The sequence below is a fragment of the Podarcis cretensis genome, assembly GCF_951804945.1.
Source record: "Podarcis cretensis genome assembly, chromosome: 9".
Lineage (NCBI taxonomy): Eukaryota > Metazoa > Chordata > Lepidosauria > Squamata > Lacertidae > Podarcis > Podarcis cretensis.
The window spans coordinates 6,524,035-6,533,606 of NC_137178.1; the positions used below are offsets into that span (position 1 = coordinate 6,524,035).

A 9,572-nucleotide genomic window follows, 5' to 3' on the forward strand; every position below is an offset into this window, starting at 1 on the left:
AGGCAGCAATGTGCCCAGCAGAAACAGGCATGGGTGCGTCTCTGATCCCATGCTGCAGCCTAGACTGCAGACCCTCCTCCTTGTACCATCGCATACCAAAGATCCATGCTGCCACTGCTACCTGAGGCCCATGAGCTGTAGATGGACCACTTGTGGGTTGTGTGACCCAGTTATTGGGCATCTGTTGTAGTTGTTACGAGTAGAATTTACATGCCAAGGCAGTTCACAAATAAATAAAAGCTGACAGCATCATAACAAGGATGAAACAAAAAATACAGCTGCCTGTAATTAAAACACATAGTAAAACAAGTACATAAAACACCAGTAATTAACATCCTTTGAAGCAGCAAGGCAAGAGATGAAGGAAACGTTGGTCTAAATAGGTGAGTCTTCAAGAGCCTGCGGAATGCCAATACTGATGGGGCCTCATAGCAATTCTAGGTTGGGTGCATGTGCAGGCTGACTCGCAGTTCTCAAATTCCCTACCAGTTGTATCTATAAAAAAGGCACAGAAAAGGATTGTGGGTTTTTGGTTTAACGGGCAGGAGATCTTTTTTTGAGCGAGATGGTAGGAGTTTTTAAGCACTGAACGCTTCCTCCAAGCATTGATTATAAAAATAATCTCCCAAATTGCTAGTTTTTTCGATGAACCATCCAGATGCTAAGAGTAGGCAATTGAAACTCTTTTCTAGAACACTGGGTGATTCTTCCCTCTTGTGCTACCTTGATGAGCATGGGGGCCACACACAATTTAACAGAGGGATGGACAACCTTTGAGCGACTGAGGGCCTCACTGACACATGGTAAACCCTCTTGAGTCTCCACATAGCTTAGTTTAGGTGAAGTGGAAAATCAATACTTCTTTATCTGTATACCTGAAGAAGTGTCTCCACCCCCATCATTCTGCATAGACTCTGAGGTCCTCCTCTGAGGGCCTTCTGGTGGTTCCCTCACTGGGAGAAGTGAGTTTACAGGGAACCAGGCAGAGGGCCTTCTCGGTAGTGGCACCCATCCTGTGGAACGCCCTCCCATCAGATGTCAAGGAAATAAACAACTATCTGACTTTTAGAAGACATCTGAAGGCAGCCCTGTTCAGGAAACTTTTTAATGTTGGGCAGGGTATAAAATCATCATCATCATTATTATTATCATCATCATCTCAATCTGAAGTGGTTCTTTCCTTAAATGTAAAGGTACCCCTGCCCGTACGGGCCAGTCTTGACAGACTCTAGGGTTGTGCGCTCATCTCACTCTAGAGGCCGGGAGCCAGCGCTGTCCGCAGACACTTCCGGGTCACGTGGCCAGCATGACGAAGCTGCTCCGGCGAACCGGCACCAGAGCAGCACATGGAAATGCCGTTTACCTTCCCGCTAGTAAGCAGTCCCTATTTATCTACTTGCACCCGGGGGTGCTTTCGAACTGCTAGGTTGGCAGGCGCTGGGACCGGGCAACGGGAGCACACCCCGCCGCGGGGATTCGAACCGCCGACCATGCGATCGGCAACTTTTTACCCTCAGCGCCACCTGCGTCCAGGTTCTTTCCTTAATCCCCTCTAAACGCATTCTATTTCTATTTGACATTGCAATAAAATTTGATTCATTTGTACCTGATGATTTCCCCTCAAAGTCCCTCTCCTTGCTCCCAAATCCCTGCAAATCCATATACTTGTTCTCACCAATGTGATCGATAGGTTAATAGGTGAGGCTGACTTCATTACCTCTACTGCTTCTCTTCGCTGCTGGCTGCTGAAGGCATCCAGTGGGAGAAACAACGCAGCAGTGAATCAAAGTAAATAGGCCACCAACTGGAAGAAGGAACAGGAAAGAACTGGAATTGTAGAGTTGGAAGGGACCCAAGGGTCATCTAGTCCAACCCCCTGCAGTGCAGGAACCTCAACTAAAGCTTCCATTGCAGTATGCAACAACAGCAGCAAGAATACTCATCGCGAAGTATTGGAAGACACAAGATTTACCCACTCTGGAAGAATGGCAGATGAAGGTGATAGACTATATGGGACTAGCAGAAATGACCGGCAGAATCCGAGACCAGGGAAAAGAGTCGGCGGAAGAAGACTGGAAGAAATTTAAAGACTATTTGCAGAGGCATTGTAAAATTAATGGACATTAGAGGGATGTTGGACAGAAATTAAGTGGTTACCAGCTGTAATGTAAAGGTTGAGCAATAAGTTATAATAAGTTATAATAAGGATTTTCTGAGTTAGGAATTTGAACTGGAATACAAAAGGGGGAGGTGAGAGGAGGTCTGGGAAACAAGTTAATGGAAATAAGTAATGGAAATTATATTTGTTTTAACTGTTTTTAATTTTGTATCTTTGTATTTTTGTTACTTTTTGTGTATTTTTGTTCTTTGTTTTTTGTATTAATTTGGAAACTCTAATAAATATTTATAAAAAAAAAATAAAGCTTCCATGGCAGATGGCCATCCAACCTCTGCTTAAAAACTTACAATGATGGAGAGCCTGCTACCTTTGGGAGTCTGTTCCACTGTCAAACAGCTCTTACGGTCAGGAAGTTCTTCCTGATGATTAGAAGGAATCTCATTTCTTGTAACTTGAAGCCATGGGTTCGAGTCCTGCCCTCCAGAGCAGAAGAAATCAAGCTTTCTCCATCTTCCATGTGGCAGCCCTTGAGATATTTGAAGATGGCTGTCATAGCTTCTCTCAGCTACAAATCCACATTTTACCAGCTTCTCTTTTTATTATTATACATTATTATTGATTTTTTAACATATCAGTTCCAACAGTCAAACAACATATCACCTTATACAGTGTTTTAGACTTCCGTCAACACCTCTGATGATTTTCCTTTCTTTATCACTTCTTCTGCATTTCTTAATTTCTATATTGCATTTAATTGTCCTTAACTAATAATTCTTTTCATAGTCTTTCTTGCATTATTTCAGATAATCCACCTTACAAAACTTATTGCAGTCCTACTAGCATAATCTGTTCATCACATTTTACCAGCTTCTCAAGAATATCATGGCGGTACTTTGGCAGTATCGTACTGCTTTAAAGGCACGGCGTTCCCTCATGAGAATCCTGGGAACTGCAAGGGTGCCCTGTTATGCTCATGAAGCTAAAATTCCCAGAGTTCCCTGGATAGAGGGATTAATGACTAAACTGCTCTGAGAGAGGAGCAGGGGTTTCTTAACAACTCTCAGCAGTTTTCCTTTCTGTTTTTTTTTTTACATAATTTTATTAATCTAGATTTTCAAGATAGCCTACAAAAGAGAACCATAAAACAAACATAAAACAGATCAGAAACATCAGAAACAAAAGCAACAGTAAAAATACAAAAAGCAGTAGATATAAAATCAGTTAAAATCCTGGGCAATCTTACTCTTTTTGAGAATGTCTTAAGACGTGGCTCTCCAGGCAACCCAGTCAGGTGTCGGCATATAATAATAGTACCGGTAATTATCATTAAGAAAACCTAGAGAGTGGCAGGGATAATTAGAGAAGGACCTCTAGTGCCAGTTTTAAGAAACAGGTAGCTTCTTTTTTAAATGAAAAGAAATATAATATTTTCAATGAATATATATCCCTTCCGCAGATACCTCTGTGATGGCATTAAAATATCCTGTTCTTCAATAAAAGGGAAACCAGATTGTATCATTTTGGGAGATGCCCTTGATTAGTCTCTGGTCAGCACTGTTAACAAACTACAGTTCCCAGGATTCCTCAGAGGGAAGCCATGACTGTTTATCAAGTGGTATAGATTTATTCCATTTCCCCAGGGCAAAAAACACTAGAGCAACTGGGCCTGAGGTGGTGACAGTCCTGTCAAATGCCCAGCTCAGTTCTCTTCCCCGATTCATTTGGCAAATGAAATAAAAATGAATTATCTTCGTACGGATGGTTAAAAACACCCTTTTTGAAAGAGCTGGGATCTTGAGAGAAGTCAGCCGTCCTGCCGCAGCGATACATTTCTGGCAAATGCAAAGTAGGTCAAGGGGGGCTTAAGCGCTTAAATGACTTTGTTCCCCATGTTTTGTCATTAGTAAATAGTGCATCCCATTTGAAGAGAGCAATTATTGAAGAAGTAGGGCAGTTGATTGGTGGGGGAGGGCTGGGTAGAGCATTAGAAAAATGTGGGAATGAGTGTTGCATTTTGGCTGGAAACTCCCAGGGGGGAAGGTTGGAAATATGGGGAGGGAAGTGATCTGGCACAAGGAAATGGTGGAATCATAGAACTGTAGAGCTCGAAGGGACGGGTCATCTAGTCCAGCCCCCTGCAGTGCACAGCAGAATCTTTTATACTGAAGGACAATGGTTTCGCCGCTCGCGCATGCACAGACGCTAAGAATGACATAATGCATGCGCAGAAGCGGCGAATCACGGCATGCGCAGACACGGGGTGCGTTCGCTTCAAGATGCGAACGGGGCTCCGGAATGGATCCCTTTCGCATCCAGAGATACCACTGTACAGTCATACCTCATGTTACGTTTGCTTCATGTTACGTTCTTTCAGGTTACATCCCGCGGCGACCCGGAAGTACCGGAAAGGGTTACTTTGGGGTTTTGCTGCTCGCACATGCGCAGAAGCGCAAAATGACGTCACGCGCATGCGCAGAAGCGCTGAATTGCAACCCACGTGTGCAGACGCGCCGCTGCAGGTTGAGCTCTTTTCATGTTGCGAACAGGCCTCCGGAACGGATCCCGTTCACAACCAGAGGTACCACTGTATTTAACACACCAGCCCCATACCTCATAATGTCTTAGGGTAGATGAGAGCTGAAAAGGCAAAATTCAGAAGCAGCCTACTGTGTCCAATTCTGGGCATGCCAATTTAAGAAGGATGTTGACAAACTGGAAGGTGTGCAGAGGAGGCAACCAAGATGATCAGGGGTCCGGAAACCAAGCCTTATGAGGAACGGTTGAAGGAGCTGGGTATGTATAGCCTGGGAAAGTGAAGACAGAAGAGATGATCGCCATCTTTAAATATCTCAAGGCCTGTCACATGGAAGGTGGAGCAAGTTTGTTTTCTCTCGCTCTTGAAGGGTAGGATCCGAACCAAAGCCTTCAAGGTACAAGAAAGGAGATTCCGACTTAACATCAGGAATAATTTTCTGGCAGTGGGAGCTGTTTGAATGGAAGGGACTCCCTTGGGAGATGGTGAATTGTTCTTCCTTGGAGGTTTTTAAGCATAGGTTGGACAGCTGTCTGTCTTGATCTAGTTGACATTTCCGCATTGTAGGGGGTTGGATTCGATGCCCCTGGGGATCACTTTGAACCCCACAGTTCTATGATTCTAACAAAGGTGTACCTTCTGAACCAATTTGCATCTGCCCCTGGCAGCATAGCCAGCAGTCAGGGATGGTGGGAAGTGTAGTTTTAAAAATACTTGGGAGTACAACCATTATCATCAGACCTTTTATTGGCATCAAATACAAACATCCAAAACAAATCAATACAGAATTACCACTTCCCCAGTGACACAAAACATTTGCTAAAAGAAAGGAGGCAGAGCAGTCTCTCGTCACATCTCTTGGTCTCCAGGGAGATCAGGCGTCTGCAGTGTATTTCGATGACAAAAAAACGAATAGAGATATTTAGCCACTAACTTGGTGAGCTCCTGATCATTCCCCAGTAATAGAAAATGTATGACCTCCAACTCTGGTTTCCATTTGGGGATGCAGAGTTGATCTAGAAATTGCTGATGGAGATCAGCGTATAGTTTACAATTGAGAAGCATATGTGTAAGGGTTTCCACCAGGTACGGGACGCAGGTGGCGCTGTGGGTTAAAGCCTCAGCGCCTAGGGCTTGCCGATCGAAAGGTCGGCGGTTCGAATCCCTGCGGCGGGGTGCGCTCCCGCTGCTCGGTCCCAGCGCCTGCCAACCTAGCAGTTCGAAAGCACCTCCGGGTGCAAGTAGAAAAATTGGGACCGCTTACCAGCGGGAAGGTAAACGGCGTTTCCGTGTGCGGCTCTGGCTCGCCAGAGCAGTGATGTCACGCTGGCCACGTGACCCAGAAGTGTCTCCGGACAGCGCTGGCCCCTGGCCTCTTAAGTGAGATGGGCGCACAACCCCAGAGTCTGTCAAGACTGGCCCGTACGGGCAGGGGTACCTTTACCTTTACTTCCACCAGGTGGTCTTCACATGGGCAAGTTCTTTCTCCTTCCACCCCACCTGAGAACCTTCCCCAAAGGAGGTTTGATGGGTTTGAATTAAACCTGGCCAGTGAAAATGCCCTTCTTTCTTGAGGGTTAAGCAGAAATTCAAGGTAATTGTGGTTAGTTTCATGTGCCCAAGAAAGTTGAAAATAAAGAGGGGAACATGTTTTCTCCGCTGCTACTGTTAGTTCTTGGTGTCCAATATCCCACAACCTAGTTTTTATTATAGCCTTGGCAGATGGTAGGGACATCGATCGCAAAAGTTCCACTGACAGTCTGAGTTGCTGTACCTTCTTGTTAAACTGTTGTAGCCCTGGGGAAAGAAATGGGTCTAACAAAACTGAGGAGAGGAGAATGCAACCAGCTTAGGGAACACGCTACAGAAACATGATTTAAAGAGAGAATGTTTTTAAAGCTGGGCTTTTGCTGACAAAGGCTCACTCTGCATGTTGTGCAGGGGATGTGGTCCTATCTTTTGAAACCTGTGCAAAACCCCCCGATGAGGCCTGTTTAAAAATTGGCCAGCTTGTGTTCACCTGTCACGGGGGTGGTGGGTGGCAAGAGAGAGCCATTCCTTTCAAAGCTTTGCTTGTTACTCCTCGGAGTCACTGGAGGGCAGCACAGATCCACCCAATAACACTTGCTGAGATGAGAAAAAAGGTATTTGCTGCAGCTCTTTTCAAAAAGAGCATGCGAAAGTGACGAATGCAGCCTTCAACGTGAATTGAGGAGTGATGCCTGGCAATGGAACCGCCTTCTCATTTATTTACATTTATTTTATTTTATTAAGGTTATCTATAGATTGCTGTTCTGGCGAGAGGGTGGTCCAAAATGTGGTTGATTGTTTCAAAGTTTTAGCAAATTTAATCCAGTGCATCACAGCCTTCAAATATTTCAAGACCCAATCTAGTTTTTGTAGCTTCGACTGGCACGGCAATCTCGAGCCCACTCAAACTTGTGGCCCTTGGATCTGATGTATGGCTTAGTGTGGCTGTGTGGGGTTCCAGGGGCCTTGCTGAAATGCCTGTAAACTTTGCGAGCCTTCCTGGGTCCAGAAAGCAGCACAGTTCCTTGGCCCTTGGGGGCAGCCATGGCCAACTGGTCAAAAGTTATGATCTGGCCACCAGCTTTCAGGTCACTCTCAGGACACAAACCTTCAGTTTGGGGATTTCGTGGATGTGAACATCATCAGTCACTGTACCCACCACGACAGCAGTTTTGTTCTGCTGCCCTGGGAGCTTCATCTTACGGATCATGTGGGAAACGGACAGCGGAGGCCTCTTGGTGTGGGTCATAAAGAGCCGTTTCAGAATCACCTTGTTGAATTTTGCAATGGTCTGTCAAGCAAGAAATCTGTAGAGCTTGACCAGGAGGTGAAGGTAGATATCCTGACTCTTAGGCTCTTTGCGCCAAACTTTCTGGTCCTTGTTGTGGCAAATGTCGACTCCCATGGCAGCGCCAGCAGTGCCTGGAAAAAAAGTGTTTCAAAGTTTTGTCACTGGGTGTGTGGCAGACTCACCAAATGGGGTAGCTGAGTGTCACGGACTGGTAGGATCGGAGGGAGGAACCAGCTGGGGCAAGAAGGCTCAGAGCCCGGGGTGGTGGTGGGACAACAACGAGTCGTCAAAGGGAGAAGACTCAGAGGAGGTGTCAGACGCTGAAGAGGCAACAGGGCTTAGTGAGCTGGGAGAGTCTGTGGCAGAGAGAAGTCCAGAATCGGAGGCAGAAGCTGAATCAGGAGAGGAGGAATGCCCAGAGGCAGAGATGAGTCTGGCTGGTGAAGAAGTCCAGGGGTCTTCTCCTCCTGACAAGCTCTCCTTCCCCTGGTCTCCCAGAACCACCAGCAGAGGCCTAAAATGGGCAGAGGAGAGATTGGCTGTACAGAAGCTCAGTCTCAGATTGCTTGGGGGGAAACCCTGGAGACGAGGGGCCTTGCGCAGCCGTGGGAAGGCAGGGACCTTCTGTCTTGGCCACTGATTCTAGCAGGGATGAGCTGTTGTGCTCATGAGGCCTGACACTCAACCAAGTCTGTACAGATTGTGATTTTGCTAATAAAGAGTTAACTTCAACTTGCGTGGTGTGATTTACTGCTGGCTCGCTCCTGACACTGAGTTTGCACATCAGTCTTCTAACTTTTGGAAAACTGGAAGACCCAGGAGGACAGCAGCAGACGTCCACCTACTCAGAAGTGCAACTGATCAGCTCTTTGAGGCAGCCTTTGTTCTGGGAACCTTTTCATGTAGGAACAGGTTTCGCTGATAAGACAAAATAAATGACTCTCTGTTTTTTTAAAAAACCAAACAAGCGCTGATATGGCTGGGAACACCTGCTGAAAACATCAGGCCTCTCTCACCTGGTTCTGCTCACTCTGCCTCTGTCTGTCGAGGACCGCAAAGGCTGTCTCTAGAAAACTGGTGTGGGTTAGGAGCAGAATAAGAGCTTCCTGGGTCAGGTCAAATGCCACCTTGTTGAGCATCCTGTTCCCACTGTGGCCACCAAGATGCTTGCGCAAGCTGGACCCGAGCACAAGAGCAGTGAGAGGCTGATGAGTCACACCCAGTGAGCATCAGGGCCGAGTGGGGATTCGAACCCTGGTCTCCCAGGTCCTATTCTGACACTGCAGCCACTGTGCCACACTGGCTGTAAATACTGGAATAGCGACTCATATTGGAAAAGCAACTTTTAAAAGGCTGGTGTGTGCAAAAGCCAGAGAAGCACAGTATTCAGAGAAAACAAAGCACGTATCCCTTGGGCCTGCTAGTCTTCCCCAAAGTGTTGTTGCAAGACATAAGAAATTGCCAAGGGGCCTTTTGTTTTTGTGTGTGGAACACACAGGAGGTTTCCTGCAAGCAGAGAGAGAGAGAGAGAGAGAGAGGAGAGGCTGGCATCACCTTCTAGGTGGTTCTGATCTTAGGGTGTTTCAGAAGAGGACTTACTCTTTTAAGGCGCTTGCTGAGATATATCACAAATGGGTCATGGGCAGTGTTTGTTTTTTAATTTGCTAAATTTCCCTCGGTAATGGTCAATCTGGATTTGATGGTGGCGGGGCAGGGAACAGGCGGGTACAGCTATACCTCGTTTTACAGACACTTCAGGTTGTGTTTTTTCAGGTTACAGACTGCCGAAACCCAGACGTACCAGAACGGGCTACTCCCGGTTTTCGGCGGTCACGCATGCGCAGAAGCACTGAATCGCGCTTTGCGCATGTGCAGAAGTGCCGAATCGCAACTTGCACATGCGCAGACATGCAGCTGCGGGTTGCAAACGTTCATCCCGCACGGATCACGTTTGCAACCTGAGCATCCACTGTATTAGGAATGGGGTGTAATTTGATTCCGTTTGCATTTAAAGGCAAAACCACTTAATTTGCACTATCTGAAACAGTACAAGAACTGAAATGTAGCCATCCTTGGAAATTTGCACTTATCTTAATTTT

The 9,572-nt window shown here is 46.3% G+C and overlaps 1 pseudogene across 1 annotated transcript; it reads right to left on the minus strand.

The window, feature by feature from the left end:
- Positions 1 to 6,995: 6,995 nt before the first annotated feature.
- On the minus strand, positions 6,996 to 7,610 carry LOC307223456 (large ribosomal subunit protein eL18 pseudogene; annotated as a pseudogene). The gene has a single exon. The product of its transcript is annotated as a large ribosomal subunit protein eL18 pseudogene (transcript).
- Positions 7,611 to 9,572: the final 1,962 nt, after the last annotated feature.